This window comes from Ambystoma mexicanum, chromosome 6q (assembly GCF_040938575.1).
Source record: "Ambystoma mexicanum isolate Mex_15411 chromosome 6q, UKY_AmexF1_1, whole genome shotgun sequence".
In the NCBI taxonomy this organism is placed as follows: Eukaryota; Metazoa; Chordata; class Amphibia; order Caudata; family Ambystomatidae; genus Ambystoma; species Ambystoma mexicanum.
The window spans coordinates 1,174,896,171-1,174,919,350 of NC_090937.1; the positions used below are offsets into that span (position 1 = coordinate 1,174,896,171).

General features: G+C 44.5%; 1 protein-coding gene across 1 annotated transcript in view; it reads right to left on the reverse strand.

Moving 5' to 3' along the window:
• Positions 1-20,534: 20,534 nt before the first annotated feature.
• WDR19 (WD repeat domain 19) overlaps positions 20,535-23,180 on the reverse strand; it is a 2,828,275-nt gene continuing 2,825,629 nt past the window's right edge. Inside the window, exon 37 of the mRNA XM_069631788.1 lies at positions 20,535-20,911. The gene's annotated coding sequence lies outside the window, so the exon portion shown is untranslated. The remainder of the gene's footprint in view (positions 20,912-23,180) is intronic.

Here is a 23,180-nt window from a genome sequence, read left to right on the forward strand (position 1 = left end):
GCTTAATGTGTAGAGCTGCATCTAAAACCTCCATATCTAACCAATATAAACTCCATGCAATTAAGCTTTTGCACAGGTGACAATACGATCCTCTTAGACTTTCTAAAATGTCCCAATCAATGAGCCCGAGATGCTGGAGAAAATGTGGCGAACTGCTAACTATTGGCATATGTGGTGGGGCTGCCCGCACATCAAAGTGTTCTGGACCGAGGTCCTGGGATGGATGAAGGAGGTAGATGAGATTCAAAGGGAAGTTGATCCCTACCTCATATTGTTTGGCCTTGAAAGGGACGAAGACGACTGTTTCCGGGTGAAAGGCCTAGCCCCCCAACTATTGTTGGCTGCGAGAGCCCTGTTAGTGATCAAATGGAAATCCCCAACAGTTCCACGAAAGAGTGAATGGATCAACTTGGCCTCCAACATCTACTTGATGGAAACAATCACTGCCTCCTTACACAATAAAGTGGCCAAATGCGAAGCCTTATGGATGGACTTCAAGAATAAATATATTGTACCTACCTCTGATTCCCTGTTGGAGGAGCCCTCAAGGTCCTGACTCGAAGATGCAAAATCCAAAGAGCATCAAAGTGGGAGAAAACTCATGTTCAGTGGTGACGGTGTTCCCAGACATTGGAATTGTGTTTACTGTGCCTTTCTAGTACTCACGTTAGGTGATTATTCACAAGATGTATACTCGCCCAAGTAGGGGTGGGGGGTGGGAGTGGGTTGAAGCTAACAGTTGAGGTGATACACCCAGACACATGGAACTAGTACAAAATAATGGGATTTAAGTGACATGCTATGTTCTGTCTTAATTGAACTGTCATGTGCTAATGGAGGTGTATTACACAACGTATATTCTTTTGTTTAATGTTTGCTTTTTGTTTTTTCTGTTCTTTTAAAACTAATAAAACCAAATAAAAAAAATGACCACAGGTACCTGAACTGAAGACAATTTTGTTAGAATAATTAAAGTTGATAGCAAAATCAGTGAAGTTTAGTAGTAGAGATATGCACACCTAGCAATGCACAGGACAGCGTTAGACTGAGCAGTATCAGATAGAAAAACCCACAGTGTCTGAAAAGTCCATAAATAACCAAATAGAGGAGAAGCTTAGCCTCTATAATTCAGTTTGACCTCACAATTGGTGTAATAAACTTGTGGCAGTGTGTGCACCAAAAAAGCGCAAGGCAGAGTTAACAGTAGAGAAGAATTGAGGAGAAAAGCAGAAATGTTGACAAGATGTTGAATTGAGGAAAACTTAGCCTTTAATATGTCGGTTTGAAATCAGCGTAGGTGTAATTCTCATTAAACCGCATGCAGTGGCGCTGTGAACCAGAGAAAGGCGAAACAAGGCCCGAGCCAGCCTGTCGCTTCCCGAACAATCCGGAAGTTACCTCATGAGAGGCGGCCGTTGTTGGGAGCAGCAGGCGCTCAGAGTGCGAGGTCGGCTGAGCGCACCGAAAAACATACGCAGGGACAGCAGACCTCTGGCGGAAAGTGGCCTACACCCAGTGACAATCCGGAGATGAAGCACTGGCGCAGAAAAGGGTGCGCTAAGTATGGGTATGCTTATTTAAATGTAATGGTGGGTCGGAGCGGCAACATCAGCCGGCTATTGTCCTCAGCGCCAAGCCACGCCCAAGAATGTCAAGTTAACGCTCCCTGATCTGCACACATTGTTGAAAGCGGCTATGACAGAATTGATCTATTTTAAATGAAAAGCCGGCTTCTCTATAAATGATCAAAGGTCTATGGGCCTGGGCATCTCCCTGTCGGATACCAAGCCGACGACACTGCATCGGCTATGTCCATTGACTTGGGGAACTGAGGCAATATAATATCTGGGCGTCAACATCCCTGCAACTCCCCAAGAAACATACTCTAGACATTTTCCTTCATTGTTCAAGATGTTTGAGAAAGATCTGACTAGATGGAGTAAACAGGAGATCTCCTTGATGGGGTGCATCGCTGCAGTTAAAATGAATCTATTACATATATTCCTCTACGCATGTTCAGCCCTCCCAGTTAAAATCCTGTACCTCCAATAAATGCATAAACAGGTGACCAGGTTCATCTGTGAGGGCAAAAACCCAGGATAGCCAAGATATGGTGGTGCTGGGGGATGCCCGAATTGGGGGTGAGGGGATTAGGCAGTTTGGTTGATGTTGTTTAAAACTAATAAATATATTTCTTTTTTAAAAGGGAGTTGGCGGAAACCTATTCACAAGGCCCTTCAGGAATTGAGCCATAACCGGGATTGTAAAATATAAATCTTGATCCAGGGACCTCTTGAACACAAACAAGGCCGCCAAATATCCTTTGACTGTGGTGACCTGAAGGCCTGCTGAGGCCAGTGACGGAAGGAACTCCATCACTGCAGTGGTGGGGCAAGAGATGGGGTCAATCCCACGTTTCCTGCACCACGCCTCAAATCTTCTCCACATGCACGGGTACAGAGATCATGTAGGTGGTCTGTGTGCAACCAGCAACACCTCAAGTACCTTCTCGGAGAGGTTGCAGTCATCATATCTCATCCGCTCAAGAACCACGCATGTAGGTTGAGGGATTCCGCGTTTGGGTGAAGCACCCAACCTTCCGACTGGGTTAGGATAGCCGGGCGCTGAGTCAACCGCAGAGGTGGGCAGATGGACAGATCCAGTAACACGTCCTACTCGCCAAGTCCGGGGTGATCAGAATCATGGTTGCTCGAAACCTCTTGAGCCTCCTGAGAACCCAAGGAATGACAGGAATCAGAGGGAAGATATAGTGGAGAGCGAAGGTCCAGTCCACCAGAAACACTTCCACTAGCGTGCCGCTCACTGAGAATTCCCTCGAGCAAAACTGTCTGCACTTTCTGTTGGACTCCGTGGCAAACAGGTCCACTGTTGGGGTACCCCAGTGAGAGAAGACCTCCTCTAGGACTTCCTGTCATGCTTCCCAATTGTGCGAGACCATGCTCTGCCTGCTCAGAGCATCCGCCAAACTGTTCTCTGTCTCCGCCAGATGAACTGCTGAGACCGAGATCCAGTTCTCCAATAGCCAAAAATACAGCTGCATCGCCTCTCTGCAGAGGGGGAGGGAGCGCAGGTCACCTGGCTTGTTCTGGTAGTGCATGGCCACCATATTGCCTGTCAGAATCAGGACATGCTTCCCCTCCAGAGATGGAGCGAACTCGCTCAGGGCTTACCTGATGGCTCGCAACTCCAGCCTGTTGATATGCCACCTGGCTTCCATCGCTGACCAGAGGCTGTTCACCTGCAAGTCCTCGCGCAGTGAGCGCCCCAACACTTGAGAGACACATCCGTGACCACTCAGGCCTGCCGCCACGGAGGCCAGAAGGGCTCCGCCGCCATGAGGTTGCTGCTGCCGACCCATCAACCAAAGTCGTCGACCACTGCCTTGGATACCTTGAGGGAATACGAGAGGGCTCCGAGGTACTGGGACCACTGACCTTGTATGAGCCATTGAAGAGATCTCATGCACAGCCTGGCCTTCGACACTAGAAAGAGACAGGAGCCATGAGGCCTAAAAGGCAGAGGAAGGAAGCTGCTGGTAAGGCGGCATGGTTCCAGAACTGGTTCACCATCTGCGCAATGCTTGATTTTGATTATTTCTAAACACGCGCCAGGCAGACCAAACTGCATTCGGGCGCAGTTGTTAACTAAGAAATGACATTTGGCTGTGGGGAGCTGAGGGGGGCTGTATATGCCCTATAGTTATGTTCACTTGAATAGGTAGGTTTTCAACTCTTTCCTGAAACCCTCTAGAGATTTACATGATCGTATGGCAACGGGTAGCTTATTCCATACTTTTGGGCCAGATACAGAAAACCTCCTATCGCCTTTCGAGGTACATTTGGTACGTGGAACATCCACCAGAAGTTTATCTCCTGACCAGAGGTCTCTAGTAGGTTGGTGATGGTGAACTCTTGTAATCAGGTATCTGGGTGCAGTTTTATAGTAGCACTTATACATGAGGCATGCCACTTTAAATTTTACTCGATCCTCCACCATAAGCCAATGGAGTGCTTCCGAGATGTTGAAACATGATCTCTTTTCTTTAAGTGGGCTATAAGTCTAACTGCTGCATTCTGTGCCCTCTGAAGTCTCAACATCTGTTTCGCTGGAATCCCTATCATCAGATTGTTACAATAGTCAAGATGTGAGCTTACCAGCGCTCCTACAACCACAGAGTGATCTTGGGCTGCTATGAAGGGGAGTATGTTCCTGAGCATCCGTAAGGAATGGTATGCGGCTTTTACTTTGGCCCCTACCTGTGCCTCACTAGCCAGATTCTCTTGCCATATACATCCAAGGTTTTTCACTTTCTTTGCGAATGGAATCTCTTCGCCCAGAATTTGTGGTGTCATATTTAGTTCTATGTTTTTGTTCTTTTTCTCTGATTTGAATAGAATCACCTCTGTTTTTGCTGCAGTAAGCTGCAACTGGTTGCATGCCATCCATTTTTTTTATGTCTTGCATACATCTATTGATCCCTTCAAATGCTTCGGGCAGATTCACTGTCTCCACGTAAATCTGTGTATCGTCGGCATAACAATGGAAACGTAGGCCATGTTTCCTCAAGATGTCAAACAGTGGTCGAATATACAGGTTGAAAATCAGAGGTGAAAGCGCGGACCCCTGGGGTACTCCACAGCTCAGCTGTATTAGTTCCGATAGGAAGGCTCCCAGGGTCACCTGTTGGGTTCTATCCTGCAGAAAGGAATCGAACCAGTCCACCACTACTTTGGCAGCTCTCCCTATTTTTCCAATCCTTTGAAGGATGGTCTTGTGGTTGATCGTATCAAAAGCCGCAGACAGGTCAAGCATCAAAAGTATGGTAGAATTTCCTCTGTCTGCAGCTTCCAGTAGATCGTCCTGGACTGCCAAGAGGGCGGTCTCTGTCCCATGGTTAGGGCGAAACTCCGATTAGCATTCGTCTAACAGGTCTTTGCTATCTATAAACTGCTGAAATTGGCTACAAACCACTTTTTCCAAAATTTTGGTTGGCCAACATAAATTGGCCACCGGGCGATAATTTTTCAGCACCATCGGGTCTAAATTCGGCTTCTTCAATAACGGTTTTACCAAGGCTCCTTTGAGGGAGCGTGGAACGCAGCCCTCCTTCAATGATTTATTTATAAATGAAGTTATAAATGGGGCAAGGTTAGCCACCAAATGAATGGCGGTACAAGCTGTCATAGAAAAGGCCAGGTCTTTTGTGGGTTTTAGTTTTAATTTTAGAGCTTGTGCTGTTTCCTTCTCAGTGGCCTGAAAACAAAAGTTCACCTCTTCTTCCTGATTTTCCTCCACCTCTATCTCTTCTCCAGGTTTTTCCCACTTTTCTATAGTCATTACTTCAGTAATACTTTCCTGAATATCCACAATTTTTTGTTCAAAGAAGCGATTGAACTTATTAGCTTGTTCCTTTGAGTCAGCTGTGGGTACTGCCATACATTTGGGGTTCCTAAACCATGCCACCACCTCAAATAAGGCTCTGGCTTGGTTACCTGCTTGCTTGATTTCAATTTGAAGGAAATCTTTTTTTGCAGCAAAAATAGTTGTTTTATATTCCTTTAAGCAGGCTTTCGCCTTCTCAGCGTCACTATCTGCTTTGGAGGTCCTCCATAGTCTATTGGCCTGGCGTACCTGTTTACGCATCAACCCCAGTGCTGGGCTAAACCAAGATTTGGGTTTTTTACTAGCTTTAAGTTTGAGCGGTGCGTATTCATCGCATAACTCTTTCAGGATGGCTGTTCCTTTATTGAAAAAATCTTCACAAGGGAGGCCAGGGTCTAGATTTGCCAATTGCTTCTCCACTTCCTCCCTGGGGATTTTTTTCAAATCCATTGCCCTCCGGCCCCAGACTGGAGTCGCCTCCCGCCCTTTCTCCTTATGTGATCCTTTAATAGAGAATAATTGCAGGTAGTAGTCTGACCACAGAAGGGGGATAGATTTACAGAATTGTGCAACCCCTCCTCTTACTGCCAGGAGGTCTAAACAGTGACCCTTATTACGGGAGGGGTCTCTGGTAATAACGTCTAAGTCATGATTGCCTAGGAGTTCCAACAAGGCACCATGGTTGGGATGGGTATTATCCCTCTCCAACCAAATGTTCCAATCTCCTAAACATAGTACATTTTTATGTTTACTTCCCATTAAGGTGAGGTGTGCATCTAATATTTCCAAAAAGTTAAGTAGGGGGCCAGGTGGTCTATAGCCCAACATCACTTTTATAGCTTGAGTATGGGACAGAAAAATTGAGAATTCCCCTAACTGGGCATTATTGTTCCAGTCCAGTTTCTCCATGTGTGAAATGGTCAGGGAGAATTTATAAATTATTGCAATGCCCCCTCCTCTCTAATGATGATCTGAATAGTGTACTTCTTGGGTACAAGCTTATGAAATATTGTTTGTGAACCTTCTGTAAACCACGTTTCAGTTAGGCATAGGAGTTCCAGATCCAACTCTTGGATTAAGTCTCCCACTTCCACAGCATGAGCCACTGCTGAGCGTGCATTAAGTGAGGCCATTTTTATACTGACATTCTCCTCCTCTTGTACCATCAAAGCATCCCTTTGTAGTCCATGCTGCCGAATTTTGTTTAAACATCTCAAATGCAAGTGGCCCTGCGCGTGATCCCAAGATTTCAATTGTGTAGGTGTGTAACTTACTTTACTTCCACTTTTTTCCATCCTCTCGCTTCCCCTTAATACTGTGGCTATGCGACCTGCACCTGCAGTGATTCCCGCCGCTCGCCGCTCCAGGCCGCAAACAGGCCTAAACAGGCTTCGCGTCAGCCAGTTATAGGCTGTGTCGGGGATGAGTGACGTGCCTCAGGCGCGCCCTCCGCACATGTATCTGGGTAGTGTAGTCCAAGTGGAACTACACTCTACCCAAGATCACAGATATACAGAAAAATGCAGGCGCGGGAAGTGCAGTGTTACAGGATTAACACAATAACACTTCTATAATTTTACCAGCCTCCCCACCAATTTAGAGCTTTTCCCAACGCTGTTCAACACATTTTTAAAAATACGTGCTAAAAGAATTAAGAGGCTAAAATGAGCATACAAGTTCAAAATGAGCATTCAGTTAGTCACCTATCAGCTACCCTGGGCTGAAAGCCACTTCTCACAACTCCCACAACTGTTAGCAGTCTAACTAACTGCCTCGCGCTGACGCGAGCCAGTTATAGGTTGTGTCGGGGATGAGTGACGTGCCTCAGGCGCGTCCCCCGCACATGTATCTGGGTAGTGTAGTCCAAGTGGAACTACACTCTACCCAGGATCACAGATATACAAAAAATGCAGGCACGGGAAGTGCAGTGTTACAGGATTAACACAATAACACTTCTATAATTTTACCAGCCCCCCCCCCACCAATTTAGAGCTTTTCCCAACGCTGTTCAACACATTTTTAAAAATACGAATGCTGTTCACTCTCTCCTCGTGGGGGAAAGGCCTTCCCCACCAGAGTGTCTAGGACTGCTCTGATGAACTGGAACCTCTGGACTGGCATCACATGGGACTTCTTCAAGTTAAGGGAGAAGCCCAGTCTGAGTAGTGAGCAGGTGTCCTCTAGAGAAGACAGAAAAAAAACTCCACTGACTTCCCCTGGAGCAGCCAGTCGTCCAGGTACGGGAATACATGGACTCCGGATCTCCTGAGGTGAGCCGCAACTACTGCAATGAGCTTGGTGAACCTTGGAGCAGAGGTCAACCAAAAAGGAAGCACCTTGAACTGATAGTGCTTGTCCCCTGTGAGGAACCTCAGGAACTTCCTGTGCTTTTGATGCATCAGTACATGGAAATAAGCATCCTGCAGATCTATAGACACCAGCCAATCGTGCAAATTGCGAGGGTGGAGAATTTCTCTCAACGTCACCATCTTCAACTTGTCTTTTCTCAGGAACTTGTTCTAAGGCCCTGAGGTCCCAAATGGGATGAGACCGCATCCCTTCTTGGGCGCTAGGCAATACTGGGAATACCAGCCTGATCCTCTCTGCTCAGGTGGTACCTCTTCCATGGCACACTTCAACAACAGGGCTCTCAGTTCTTCCTGGAGCTCCTATCCCGGTTGGCTTGCAGGTGGTGGGGGTCTGTCCAGATGTTTCCTTAAGAAGGGCAGACAATCGTCCCATCGCACGAGCTCCAGGACCCAGGCGTCAGAGGTAATCTCCTGTCTTTGGGGCCAGTGCTCGGTCAGCCGTCCACCAACCAGCAAGTTGTGGGAGGGGAAATCAAAGTGGCTTAGAGGGCGGAGCCGCCCCACCACTGTCGCTGTGTATTGGCCTCTGGAAGCCCCTCTCCTGCTTCTGGGGTGCAAGAAACGCTTTTGCACTTGCCTGGCCTGCGGGAGCTGCGCCTTCCTGCCGTAAGGCATGTAGATCCTGTAGCCCCTGCCCCTAGACGCAAAACTGAAGATAGGGGTAGCCGGCTATGCAGCTAGGCCCAGTAACCTCGCAGCGATCTTTGACGCCTTACTTTTTTCCAGGGAGTCATCGATCTTCTGCACCAATATGGTTAGGTTTACTCAATCTTCCCAGCAATATGTTTTGCACATTAGGTATAAAGCTTGAAGACCTCAAATAGGCCTGACTCCTCAATGCAATAGCCAATGGCATTGAACGGTCTGTGCAGTCAGCCACGTCCAAGACCGTTTGCAGCGACTGCCTGCACACCTCTTTTCCAGCCTCCACCAGCTGTACAAAGCCATCTCACATTTCCCCTTTATGGATACACTGTGTAGCATGTTCCCCTGCCTTCCAGAGGCCGAAAGATTATTTTGCGAAACCACTACCCACATTAGTAGCTTTCAGAGCCATGCTGCTCGAGGTAAAAACTTTCTTGGCCATGGCGTCAATTCTTTTACCCTCTCTGTCTGGAGGCATATTGGAGGTTGAAGATGCTGACATCCTGAATGACAAGACCAAATGACGGGTCTCTTCTTGCCGGACTGTATTTTCCAGTGATGGTAGAGCTGACCAGGGGGACGGAGCAGGGATGCTGCCACAGAGAGGCTACTAGGTCAGCAATTGCTAGGTGGAGAGGCATATTCCTTTTGGTAACTTGACCCTCGTTCAGTATGTTGTTCAACTCGTAACCATGGACTGGCATTGCCGCAGCTGCTGTCTCAAGGTGTCAACCACCCTATCTACCAGTGCTCGAAATTTGGCATGGTGTGGTTATAAGGTTGGCCTTGCTGGAATTCCAAGTCATATGATGTGTACAGCCCGCTGGCATTGGGAAGCCTCTGTGCCAACTCTAACAGTTGAGCTTGGTCATCAAAATAATCAACGCTCCCTGTTCCCATGTACACGGGATTGACTCCCCCTTGATCATTGGCGCGGAAAATGGATGACATGGTACTGACAGTTTTGGCCTGGTAGAGCGGGGTAAAGGACTTGTGTCCGAGCGTCAGCGCAGAAGGCTTGTCCTTTGGCACCGATAACGTGACTGTCTGTGTCGATCGGGTTTGTGACACTGAGATAGCATCGGTGACGCTCAGACCTTGAGGTGCGCACCAAAGCCCCGGCATCAAAGGTTTCTGCACCTTTTTTGAGTTGAGCCCGAAGGCTTTGGCATCGGCACCGGGGCTTAAGCGGGGGGGTTGTGCCGAGTGCTGCTGCTGCCTCCAAGGCCTGCTGCTTGGGGGGAGAAGAGCACCTCCGCCTGTATCGGCATGTTTCTGGAACATTTCAAGCATCTGGACCTTGAAATCTTCTCACTCCTGCCGAGTGGTCGGCCCAGCCGATGGCTTACCTCTTTCCGTCGAAGATTCCGAATCTCAACAGTCATGTGGGGCCTCTTTTTCTGATACAACGAGGAAGAGTGGCTCCTAGAATGGTACCACTTCTTCGTCTTCCGCCAATGCTTTTCTTTCTCTTTTTCAGGGGTAGGCCCCTCGGTCTCGTGTTTCAACGAAAGTACAGACGACCGCGCCTGAGATTTTGAAGGCGGTCGGCCAAACGTGAGTTTAGCAAGCCGCTTGCGCACCAATTTCGGGTGCATTTTAGCGCACGATTCACCCTCCTCCCTGTCGTGACCCATGCCGAGGCACCAGAGGCATATCTCATGCAGCTCGGTAACCGACATTTTGGAGTGGCAGCCGGAACACCATTTGAAACCCAAGGCACAGACATCTTGCGGTCGAATTAAACATATAGTTTTGATGAAAATATATCAAAAAGAGTCTAAGACCCGATCACTGTGTTCCTAAAGCAGCGTGTTGAGCGTGCGTGAAAAAGGAACTGAGATATGGGGCGTAGTGACGTGGTATATATATATATGACACCCGACATCACTTCCGGAGCCGATGATCGAGCACCGAGCAAGATGGATCGATGATCAATGGTCAAGTCGAGGTCCACTACGCCCCCCTGTCGAAGTTTTTCCAAAGCAGCAGAGTTGGATGAGGATATCTATCAAATGAGGAATCTGCCGCAGAAAGGCAATCCACTGAATGGATGTTTTACCAGAACCTCTATATCTTTATTCAAGCATTGCCTATTGCTGTGTCAAACTCATTCTTCCAAGAGGTGGACAGACTGATTGACGTTTATGTGGGGTAACCAGAAACCAAGGATCTCTAGAAGCTTACCTAAAACTCCAAAAGATAGAGGAGGGCTTTTCCTGACTTTATTTATTTATTTAAAATGTTTTGTTTGATTTTACAAACTTTTCATTTATCATTCACAGTTATATTACATTTCTAAAAGAACACTATATCACTTCATTTCAATTGTTCAAGTTACTTTCTTCGTTGATCCCTGACCAAATTTGATTATTGCAAAAATGAGACGTTTGTCTTGTCCTCTTAATAAATTGTCCCATCTTTCTTGGGTTGTCTGTAGTTTGTGCGATATCCCAAAAAAGTCTCCATGTAAGGCCCTTTTTTCCTTCAGTTCCGGACAGATCATGATCAGATGAAAAAGAGTTTCAGAGATATTCGACGATTTAAAGAAGCGGCAATCCGCAGTTATGGTAATTGATTTGTGTGTCAGAGTTAAATACTCTCGAGTCGGTAAGATATTGAATCGAAAACGCAGAAACAGATCGCGGATGCTGCGGCCCGGAAAAAAGTTCAAGTAGCCTGGCAATTCGTGAAGGGCCCTTATTTCAGTTTCGCACTTAAGGTGACGTTTATATTTGCTTTGTTCATCAACGGTTTTAATCCAGTCGTTGGTCTGTACTTTGCGTTTCTCATACTGTGGTCTGTTAATCAGCATTTCTTCAGAAATTTCTTCTGTGTGCATTTTCTGTTTAATATCAGAGGTCCACTTAGAAAGGACTGTGATTTGAAACGCTAGTTTCTTTTCTTTATGAATTTCCAAAGCTGGTATTTTGTCTTGGGAAATTATTTTTCTGAGAAGATCCATTTGCTTCCAAAGCACTATCGATTGGATGGATTGAACAGCTAATTCGTAACAAATTCTTGGCATTGGAAATGACTTGTGAAGAGATAATGTTTTCCTCCAAAATAATGCCTCGTAACGGGGCAAATTTAATGTTTGCTGATTGATCAGTGATTCACTGGCATACGTCAAGATCGGAATTACTTTTTGCTTATAGAGAGCAATTGTGGCTTTTATTGAATACATTCTGAATTTCGATGAAAAAAACGACCTTGCCTCGCAAGAGATCTGGCTTTACCCTCAATGTGGTCTTTCCATTCTTGTCCATTTAAGGAGCGATTAATCATTACTCCTAGATATTTGATTGCCCCGGTTATCACAATCTGTTCGCTTTCTAGGTGTATCTTTAAATTATGTTGGTTTTTATTGTTTTGAGAGGAAAGTTTCAGTACCTTAGTTTTATTGATGTTTATTAACAACCCATTTTCCATCATGTAGATTTGTGCTTTATCTAAGGTTTTTTGTAGACCTGTTATGGTTTCATCTAGGATGATGATATCATCGGCATAGATTAAGGTTTGAATTGGCTCATTGTTGATCTTTGGAGGATTAGCCGTTAAGTTTTGGATCTGTTCTCCGAAGTCTCAGGTGTACAGATTGTATAAGCAGGCTGCAAAGGGACACCCTTGCTTCAAGCCGTTCCAGGTGGAAATTGGGTTTGGTGGACAGCCCCATGCTGTTAGTTTAGTCCACAGTTTTTGTCTGTTGACAGTCAAACGCCATCTTTAAATCTATAAAGATGGCAAACACCTGTTGTTTCTTGGTTATTGCTTCATATTTTAACATGTTCAACAGTAATAGATTCACATTGGTTCCGATTTTCTTGACAAAACCAGTTTGCCTTTTTTCCTGCTTCCCGTTTTCCTCTGCCCAGGTGTTAAGCTTTTTTACAAGGTAGCCAGCAAAGTTTCCCTAGAGGATCTAGCAGGGCTATAGGTCTGTACTTTACTGGATTTTTACGGTCTTTATCTTTGAAAATTGGTATCAGAATAGCCATTGTCCAAGTGTGAGGGATTTCCTTTGTGTTTCCAATGAGATGAAGCAGTTGGGTGAAGAAAGTGGCCCATTTGTCTGGTGCTGCTTTCAGATCAGCATTTGATAGTCCATTGGGACCAGGGGCTCGAGAAAGGTTCAGGGCCATGATGGTATTTCTCAGCTCTTCAAAATCCCAGTTAAGATTCCAAGAACAGTCTTCTTTCTCCAATTCGATTGTCGGGATGTCGCTGTTTGACTTATAGAGTCGTGAAATGATTGATCCATGTCTGCGCTTCAACTTATTGAATCATATGAGAAGCTTTCGGTGAATTATTCAGCAATGACCAGAGTTGTCTCGTGTTTTTCTGTTTTAGGGTAGCTAACATCGCTTCTGCATCATTTTGTTGCATTATGGCTTTGATTGAATTCGAATATTTCTGTTTTTCATTTTTTATTTTAATTTCGAAGTCAGGTTCTTTCTGTTTTTTTAGTTGTCGTATTCATTTTTGAAGAGATAGTTTCTTCAGCCTGATTTCTAAATTGAACTGATGCATATGATTATGTTTTGTTTTGTGGTTGATACTAGACCGTGGTTGATGGTATTTTTCTAGGACCCAGCCATAATTCAATTTTGGTTGATTTTGAAGCGACAACCTTTCAAAGGTTGATATTAGGCCAGATATCTGGTGACCCTTGATTCGAAGTTTATTCAAACCATTATTGAGTTCGAGAGCTGGTTAGGTTATTCGCGGATTCTTCAATCTTACTGTGACCCATGAAATTGATATTTGGTGATGGTCGCTGGTGGGCTGCGGAGCATTAGCAGTAGAGGTGACTAGGTTCTGTATAGCTTCTGAAACAAAAATATAGTCAATAATAGATGTCGATTTTTCTCGTGACCAGGTTGGAAGAGGGAGACCTTTACTATTCAAAGGATGGTCGATCAAGGATATGTTACGAATTGTTAGTTCTTTTACTCATTTTCTGGCTCTAGATGACAAAGCCTGGGAATCGAATTTTAGTCCTTCTCTACTGAATAGGTGCATGTTAAATTCTCCGGCAATGATGTATTCTACTTGGTTGTTGGCGTAGGCTATGGTATCGTTTTCATCACAGATTGAATCAATACATTTGTTATCATTCATTGCAGTCGGATTCCAGTAGATGTTAAAAATGGTTAAGTCAGTGGTTTCTGAGCATTGATCTGAATAGTTAGTGAAGGTTGGTGTACGTATGGTGATGTATGGAGCCCAAGAATGGATATTCTTCCTTGATATTATGGACCATGAGGGGATAATTTTCATTAGGATCATCATTCCTGACGCAGGTCTACCTTGTTGAGAGATAGTTGCGGGATTCATCAAAGTTATAAATCCTTCACATATTATGTCTTCATTTAACCAGGTTTTCTGTAAACAAATGATGTCTACTTCTGCAAGAGCGGCTGATCCTTCATCAAAGAGGTGTTTGTGTCCTCTGGTGTTCCAGGAGCATAGTGATGTTTTACTCGATTGAGCAGTTATACATGTTGATTGTTATAAATAGGTTTTCCTACACGGACTCCGTTGTTCACCTTGCATGTTAGATGTTGTTTTGCGTTGGGGGGTCCATTGGAGGTCACACCATATTTCTGGTCTATTCCAGGCATCGTATGTGTGTGGCTGTAAAATGTTTCTGTTGGTGTCTCTAGGCTTTGGAACTGTGTCTTTGTAATTCTTCTGAGTGTCACAGGGCGATGGTTGGTTCATCAGTTTGTTACGATGATATGAAGCAAACGTCGCTGATTTGGTGCCAAGTTTTTTTTTTTTCAGCCATTAGTCTGGATACAAAGATCTTTTCAGCATCAAAACCCAACGTCCCTAATTGAGCCTTGGTAGATATGACCCGCTGCATTGTTTCTTCACTGTAAAAGTCGATATGTGCTATTTCCGTCTGTCGTTTGTTGGGAAAATGAATCGCCTCAATATCCCAGGAATCAATCTGGGTCAGCTGCGGAACTGCATTAAATAAACGCAGATTATTGGCTCTATTCAAAGTTACAGGCTCATCAGTGTTTGTCGCGGTTGGGGCTAAAGTTACTCTGAATGCAAAGGATGCTTTCATTGGATTAAGGAAAGTTGGTTTGATAAGTGGTGGGTCTGTTTGATGAAATTGGCTAGCATTATTCTTAGGCCTCCTTTGCGTTTCTGGAGACAACCAGGATTCATCATTTGACACGTCTGAGTATCCCAAGGAGAATTTGTTTGCTGGGTCCTGATTGAGTGAGCTCATCTGGTCGGATTTATAGGAGGATTCATGGTATTCATCAAGGACAATCAGTATGTTGTCCTGTGGGTCTATAGAAATAGAACCGTGGGTGATAGAGTCGTCATCAGTACTAAAAGCCGTGGCTGCCAGAGTTTTAGTCGCTTTGATGGAAATACCTTGGCTAATCACCACCAGCAGAGCGTCAAGTGGTTCAGGCTGCGCGTGGGCATCGTGTTTGGTTGCTAGATTTGCAGCTTTCATAGTTGATGTACTTGGAGCAACAGATACCAGACTTGGCAGCTTTCCACATGTTTTTGTAGTAGTTTTGGTTGTGTTCTCATGTAGAGTTTTTTGGACCGATTGCATTTTTCTTAGGAATGCGCGTGAACCTGTTTAAGGTTTTTTTGGGTCTTTTCTTTTCTTCGTTTGACTCGGTAGTTCTTTCCTGACAAGACCTCTTTTTGTCAGATCAAAGATGTCGAAGGGAGTGCATATTGCCGGTTCGGTATTTTCTTGGCTCGGCAGTAAATCTGGGTCGAGTGCTCCAATAGGATAAGTTTGGATTTCATATTGTGTCATCTGATCTGTTTTAAAGACATCTGCCTGCATTGTAGACACGGTTTGGGTTTGTTTGGTTGGCTGGTGTGAATGTGACAGCACCTGTGCATGTTTTTTTACTTTTTCATCTATCATTTTCTTGGTAATTGTCGACACCGTCTCCATCAAGTTTCCGCTTTGTATTTGAGACGCTCTTGTATGGTTCCTATGAAGCTTTCAAGATGGGTTTGCTTAGTCATGATCATGGCTAGCAGGGTTGCTTGGTCTTTAGTTGAGTCGACCATGGCTTCTTGGATTTTGAGAAAAGGTATCATAGCTACTGATAGCACCGCTACTAGTGTTATCTGGAGCTCGAGCATCGTAGTGGGCAATCTTTCCGGAATTTCAGGGAAGTTGTTCTCTATTTCAGATATTTTGCGTGAAGAAAATGATTCAACCTCTAATGGTTTCTTGTTATGAAGATTAGGCAATGTATCATGAGGCGATTTTGGAGAACATTTTTGGGACACCTGAGGTCCTTTAGATGCAATTGGTGTGGATGTATTAATTTTTTGAATTGGGATAGGGTTAGAAACAACCCCAAAAACATCAGCTCTTTTCTCCTGAGAGTCCATGATCGCATCTATCTCTGTTATGTCAAGAGAGAGACGCGCAATGCGAACCGACAATGGCTTGGTATTTTCACAATTGAACGAGTCTGTGGGATAATATGTCGATTGCCATTGTTGTTTGGCTGCTCGTGCTCGCTCTTGCAGGGATGGGGTGAAACAAGAGTCATCAAGGGCAGATTTAGGAAATATTTCAATTGATTGTCGTGGCTGCATTGATGGGGGACAAGGTTGTTTTGAGCAATCAGGTGGTATTGACTCGAGAAAGACATCAGAAGTAGGTTTAGGGACTGTACATTGCATGTTCTCTTGCTTCTCAGAGGCAGATATTTCTGTACCAATTGAGTTTTTGGACGACTGTGGATATGGAATGGGCGGATTTTGGGGAGAAAGGAAGGTCTTTTGTTGAGCTGAAAGTGAGTCAGCCTCAAGGACAGAAGGCTTCCGTATAATTCCAGTGATTTTATGGTTACAGATTGTGGTCGGGTTTTAGCTGGGTGCAGCGCTTGCGCATCGGATTGCACGATTTCCGCGTTTTGAGCTGCGTGAAGAGACTGGGTGGACTTATCAATTTTTAATTTCATTGTTGGGAGTTGTGCACTAGTCAGTTCAACCATTTTCGCAGGTTTGGTAATTGATTTGCATATTTGCTTTCCTTGTAGCTCTGTTGGATTAGTGCTTTGGTTTGTCATTGCTACCTATTCTTCTAGTTTCCCTTGTAATCGGGTCCGCGGCTTTGTTGGTTCCATTAATATTTAGGATTATTAAGGAGGGATGGAATCAGTTGGGGCTTAAATTGACTTAGTAAACATGGTATATTGCGGGTAACAAGTACTTACCGCCGATCCTGCCGGCCCCAGCTGGAACCAGCAGAAAACAGCCGCGCCCTTAACTCCTCCGCGGGCTTCACGCTGCAAGGGTCGCGCTGTCCTGCTTTTGTATGGTGCTTCCTGGAGGTGTGGCACAAAATAGTCACGTGACGCGTGTCACGTGATGAAGCGAAGAGCTCGGAAGGACCTGCTCGCTTCAACTGCTGTCGGCTCCAGCCAGCAGACTAATGCGAATTGGAGCGGGTCTTCAGAGCAGATGTCAGCAGGATCAAGTAAGGTAAGTTCAAGGCAAGTGTGATGCCCAGCGGAACAGCAGAAAACAGCCGTGCCCTTAACTCCTCCATGGGCTTCACGCCGCAAGGGTTGCGCTGTCCTGCTTTTGTATGGTGCTTCCTGGAGGTGTGGCACAAAATAGTCACGTGACATGTGTCACGTGATGAAGCGAAGAGCTCGGAAGGACCCACTCGCTTCAACTGCTGTCGGCTCCAGCTGGCAGACTAATGCATGCAAATTGGAGCGAGTCTTCAGAGCAGATGTCAGCAGGATCAAGTAAGGTAAGTTCAAGGCAAGTGGATGCCCAGCCGAACAGCAGAAAACAGCCGCACCCTTAACTCCTCCGCGGGCTTCACGTTTGCTTCTTGGAACAGTGAAGTGAGGATCCGACAACTCCACGGAGAAGGAACGGCAACTCTTGAATGCTCATTGGCCAATGACAGCTGATGAACATAGACGTAGTGTATACAAGTGTGGTCCTGACTTTAAAAATGCAATGAGGCAAAGCCGCTAATATTAGAGAATGGTCTACGCCAGAGACAGAGAAGATATTGGCAAAAAAAAACGGACCATGAAGTAGTGGTAACTTCCCGGGTTAGAGTTGCCCTGGCTTCATAAGCATGACCACCCCCGAAACATGTAGTGTAGTTTTATAATAAATAATACATTTCACTAGATTGCCTTCCCATCATCGTACACCCCAATACACCATAACAATCAGTTTACTCCAGTGTTGCCGGGGTCAGCCTTTTCAAAATGGAAGTTAATGTACAGATATGTTTGAGGAGGACAGGAGCAAATCCTCTGACCTTGTAAGAAAGACAAGGCTGGGAAAACAGGACTGAATCAGGTATTAGATTAGGCATTGGGTTATGCAGCCATCAAATAGAACTGCCGAAAACAGAACACTTGCTCTATTCAAAAAATGTCTGGTTATCTTGACAGGGACAAGGTGTCTTATATCACACCTTTATAAGCTATTGAAAGCAGCAAAGGGGTGGAAATATATGGCCAAATGGCAGAGGGAGTGAGAAGACAGATTACAGTTGAGAAATGGGCTCAATTATGGAAAGATTGAGTAAACCTCACCATGTTGGTGCAAATTAGAGAAGGATGGTTGAAGATAAGCTTAGGTGATAGTACACACTTAGCAAACTACACAAGATGTACCCCAGAGTTTTTGAATAATGCTAGAGGTGGTGTGAGGAGGAAGACAACTTAACCCCTATTTTGTGAGCCTGTCCTGCTTTGCAGATCTTCTGGAAGGAGGTACTTTGTGCTATCAAGATCTTGGGCATCCCCATTCCCAAAGGCCTGTTTTTGGTGATCTTGGGGCTTAGAGATGGTGGCTAGTCGGGGGGCAGGCACAGAAGAGACTGGAAAATGGTGGTCTTATGCGTGCTTGCAGCAAAGATGGTAATCATAGCATGATGAAAGAAACTGGAGGTTCTGAATCTGCTGATTTGGATCCAAAAGATCTGGCAGAATATGTAATGGATGATGTACTCTCTGATACAACAACACTCATGATACTTAGTGGAGTGCAACTGTGAAATACCTGAAGCGTGATTACAAGTTGCCCCTCGGCCCACAAGGGTTACAGCTCCTATGGTTATTCTATTCAGGGGGACAATGGAAATAGGGTTCATGGGATAATGGCTGGATATTTGCTCATTAAAGAGGAGTTGCACTTGCAGATAGGCAGAGGCAGCTCCTTTAGGAGAGCTTAAGGAGATGCTGGTGTAGTCTAGGAGACTCTCAAGGCTTTTTTTATTTTCATAATTTCCTTTATGGACTCAATATTGTCTAATTAATGGTTGATTTGGTTTTACTCACGAAAGGGTGTGTTTCTCTTTTCCTCTTCTGTTTGTATTTTCTTTTGGCTTGTAACACATTTAATCGTTGATAAAAAAGGCTACTAAAAATATATGGTTAGGGCCTTATAGAATCACTGCTATGTGGCCATAGAACTTTGGCCATTGAGGGGATCCACAGCTCATTTGTTCTGGGTCTGTAAATGATCCCCAAAAATAATTGATCACACACTGTGTGAACTCCATTCAATAGTTCCTCCATGTTGTTCTCGTTCTTTTTAACGCCTATTGTTAGGTGGGTGGAGGAACTCCCTTTAATGGAAATGTACAACAACTCCAAGAGATTGACACATACGGTACGTTTTTGATCAAGAAGACTTTTCTCACTGAATGGAAAACTGTGCAATACATCTTGATAACAAAATGGAGAAAGATCTTGTCACAATGGTGAACTGCAGAAAGAACTGCCTTTGGGAATAGGTTTGTCCAACATAATGTGGCTCTTTGGGACCATTTAGTTTGAAAGTATAAGTTGTCAAAATTAGAACACAAATGTATCAATGTATATTGATCTAGGAATGAGAATCTGTACATGAATACATGGATTTACATCCCTAAACAGTGATGTGTGTGGATGATGCAATTTATAGTTAATTGTTTTAGAGTAAAGACTTTTGTTTTTGAATATAGATAGCCAGCCACACACCATCAACATGTGAACATTATTTCCACTGGATTAACCAAAGGCGTCTTTTCTTTATTTTTCATGTTATATTGGTGTATATCGTCAAAGTTAATATCAATACGAGGTCCTACATGGCCGATGCATATGGAGCGTATAATGCATTGCAACTAAATGTTCTTGATCAGATAGATTATTGTTGTTGACCTCCATAATTACCCACTGTATCTGATAACATATGATGGCAGGAAAAGGAGGCATATTCATGTAGATGAGAGTTGATCAAATAATTTTGAATCAATAAAACAAAGTAAAAAAAGAACAATGTAATAAAGAAGGGATTGGGGTAGAGCATCATAAATAACTTAAAATAAGGTTAGGCTAGTGAGACAATGAATACACATTTACAAATTTTTAAAACAGAGGTTCAGCAGCTTAAAATTATTAAGATCTTTGAAAACTTCCTGCTACCATACAAGTGTATGACAATCAGTCTATTTTGCATGCTTTTAGAAAGCCCAGTAAAACGCATCCAGGCATGTTGTGCGGACGACCACAATAGATTCCATTGGTCTAGCGCAGCGTGGATTGTGTCAAAGATGGTTTGCAAAACATGGTTTGAAGCGTCTAACCATCAGAAGACATGGAAGCTGCATATTTGCAGGAACTTTGTGTGTATTTCACCATATACAAGGGGGACATATTTCAAAAAAGATAGCTGGCGCTCCTAACAGGGGGGAACATAGTTTGCAATTCATCTTGAAAAGACTGAATACTTTCCTTTGAAAGTTCACTTCCATGATCTCTTATAAGCACAGTCCCCCCTTGCTCAATCGCTGTACTGAATTTTCTGCATGATCTTACAAGTTCTTACACTTGTTAGGTATGCCGCATGCTCCATTTTCCTCACTGGTTACGTCACAATGCATATTTATCACCAATAAATAAATCAATGAAGAAAATTAAAACATTTAGAATGGAATTAACAAGGCAGATAGCTGTAAGTGAAGTTTTGTACAGTATAGAATCACGAGCAGGAAAGTAAAAAACAAGCAACTGGCACAGGACAAACTCACAAAATAGTTTTGGATATGTTAGAGGGAAGGATTTCAAAACATCATCACAGAAGTACAGAAAATATACCAATTTTATTTGTGCATACAAAATGATATGTAAATTGGAATGAACTCAATATTCAGTTTTTACATAATCCAACTGACTGCAACATGGAATGCCTGCGAGGTTGATAACTGCAACAATTTTGATAGTAAAAAAATTACTATGTGACTGATAAACACGGGTACAGATGCAGGCTTTTTCACAATTCAAAATATACAGCTTTGACACAACACAATTGAACAGTTGATATTTTATAAATATGCTGTACACATTAAATAGCACACAGAATTCTGAAAATTCAAAATTTCCGCCTAAATGAAAAGGTTTTCTTCCACGAACGTTTCAAAAGGCTTCTTCGATACGAGAGAAGTTCAAACAGAAATGTCCCTACAAAGAAAAATAATAGTATAATTAGCAACTGAAAACATCCAACCTTGTTTAATTACTATTCCAATCTCCATCCCTTCCAAATCTCGAAATCTGGTGCTATCCTTTGGTGGGACCTCTGGACCAGAAATGGCTACGTTATTTAAACGCATTAACTGATGCACAGCTAGCATTGTATGTGCACATCCTTGCATACAGGCATGTCCACACTTGCATGCCAAATGTGCACCAAAGCTCCATTCTGTCCATTAGACAGTTTGGGCTGGAATGTGTTAAGTGCGGACATGCGTCTAAAGTGTTCAGCTGCATTAATTTATTTAAATTTAAATAATATATAAAGCATTTATACCTAATCGTTGCAGAAACCTTCACAAAATCTGAGCAAAAATTTCAGGCCTAGAATAAGAAGTGGGCAACATGAAGTACCAATCTAAAAATGTTGTGCAGACAACAAAATAAGCTGTAAGAGACCAAAGAAAATAAGCACAAATAAAGGTGCATTAGTAACCATATAATTTGAGTATGCGGGGCAATTCACTGAGGTACTGGTGATGCCACTTTTGGCACATGTTAGGTAAGGATAACAGGTCCATACAGCAGGAGACACTAGACTTTAACTTGAAGAGCTAAAAATCAGACAAGTAAGTGGCCCCACTACTGAGAATGGTACAGCTTCTACTGCTTTTCAGTAACTTTCAATGAGGCACATCCTCCATTCATGCAGCTGTAAAACAGAAGCTTCTAATAGATTGTATTCTCCCTCAAATTCCTCATCCATGATGAGTGCAGCGCCTCAACACATCCGCTTCGGACAGATCACAAGGCGAGGCGAGTAATAGAGGGGACGTGCTGTACGACCTTGGTTCCTTTATCTGCACACTCTGCTTGCATCAGGAACGCTGCTTCGTTTCAAAGTGTTGGTTTCGCAATATGAAGATCTCAGGTTTCAAACCATTCGCTGAATGTGGAAACCAGATATCCATTTACCACCACCCACTACGGCTCGTGTCAGGAAATGCATCGAAAGGTGCTCCTGGAGCAGGCTGCAAAGCTACTAACCTTTTTCCATAAGGAAAGGGACGTCAGACGGACCTGTTCAAGGTCGTCAGGAGCAGAGCAAGGTATAAAAGATGGTATCCTCGTCCGAAAAGAGAAAAAGAAGGAACAGTGCAATAAGTCACACTCACTCCCACTTACTCTCGACACCACTCTTTTCTTCCTCAAAGAGGAGCCACCGCTCCAGTGACTCCTCTGGGGACAAGGCACCACAGTTACCGTTCCCGACCCAATCATCCATGCCGAATGGGAGGCCTTTAGGCTTAAGATGATTGAGAACAGCACTGCCATGGGGTTCTGCCATGCTTGGACGATCTGGCAGGGTCCCTGCCCTGGACCAAGATTGCATGCCTGTGTGATCAGCCATTGGTCCTCTGGGAGAAGACCTATCATTGTGCTGAACCGCTCTATCTTCCGACGTTGGTCTATCAGCTCCAGCTCTCTCCTCCAGAGCGCTGCAGGCATCGAGGCTCCTCTGGAATACGTTCTGCTTCCCATGGGAGCATTTATGCCAAAGATGGGGGACATCTTTGATGATAAGGAGGGTGATCCCATTCCCTTTGGGCTGGACCATTTATGGCTAAGGGAAGTCTGGGATATCTCAGAAGTTTTATGAGGAAGATGGAGATCTGATGGACCTTGCTTCCAATTTGCAAGAGGCAAGTGAGTTGGACACATCTCCAGGGTTGGGCCCGTTACCTACACCAACTCCAGGGAAACCACAGGCTTCTTTCCAATGCCTGATAGCAAAGGTTGTGGACACCGGGGGCGTGGCTAGGCAGCCATGGTGTAGGCTGTAGTTCCTGTGAGCTCCGAGATCCGTAACCCTGATCCGTGCAGCGCGTGTCTTTTTATGGCTGATTCAAGTCCCAAAAGCACACTAAAAGAACATGAATATGCTGGAGAGCGAAGGAGCCTGCTGATGGAACGCTAGGAGCATTGTAGCGATAGCGGCGCTACTTTGTATCTCGGACTGGGAGAGAGTAACCAATATAAAGATGGCGGCGGCTGGGAACAAAGGAACCTTCGGAGACCCCTGAAACCACTGGGCGCCCCGCCGTTGAAGGAGCAGCTGATGGGCCCTGGGATAATAATCTAAATACGCACTGCCGGCAGCTCAGGAGCGGCCAGTGTTCACAATAAGCAGCCGCGGTTATGTAAACAACGCGGAGCGCAAGGCACGGACATTTCGGAACAGCCGGGGAACGAGGAG